Here is a 778-nt window from a genome sequence, read left to right as displayed (position 1 = left end):
TCAGTCGGAGAGGTGGAATGGAGCTCGGAGGCGGACCCGTCAGGAGCGAGGTGCGGTAGTCCGGTCTGGAAATGACGAGAGACTGAAGCAGCACCCGAGAGGCCTGTGTGGATAGAAATGGACGAATCCTTCTCATGCTGTGAAGGAGAAGTCGACATGAACGTGTCAGACGAGCGATGAGAGAGGAAAAGGACGGCCCGCGGTTACTCCGAGGCTGCGTCCAGAGACCGGAGGTGAGATCCGATCGTTGTCCAGGGAGATCACGAGATCCTGACGTGGTGACGAATCACCTGGTTCTGTTTTGCTGGGAGTAAAGTTCAGCTGATGAGCTGCCATCCGTGATGAGAGAGATGTCTGCAGGACCTGCGGAGATCTGAGTGTTTGAGGAAGGGAAGGAGATGATGAGTTATCAGCGTAGCAGAGCTGTTAAAACCCACGGGAGGATATAAATTCTTAGCTTACAGTGCCCTCCATTAATATTGGCACCCTTGGTAAATATGAGTAAAGACGGCTGTGAGAAATTATTTTTAGTGTTTAACCTTTTGATCTTTTGTTCAAGAAATTCACAAAAAATACTCTGCTCTCCCTGATTACAAACAATTGCAAACAGAACACAGGTTTATCAAAAAAAAATCTTTGTTAAATGTAGGATAAAAGCGCTGTATATAAGTGCAGGTCATTTACCATTTACTTCCCATTGTGTGAAGCTCAACAACCTTTTGCCGCACATCACAGCTCTATTCCTCGCTCTTCCCCATTGTTATAAATGACTAAGGGA

The sequence above is a fragment of the Ictalurus punctatus genome, chromosome 2 (genome assembly GCF_001660625.3).
Source record: "Ictalurus punctatus breed USDA103 chromosome 2, Coco_2.0, whole genome shotgun sequence".
Classification (NCBI taxonomy): Eukaryota; Metazoa; Chordata; class Actinopteri; order Siluriformes; family Ictaluridae; genus Ictalurus; species Ictalurus punctatus.
Note: the sequence above shows the minus strand (reverse complement) of the source record.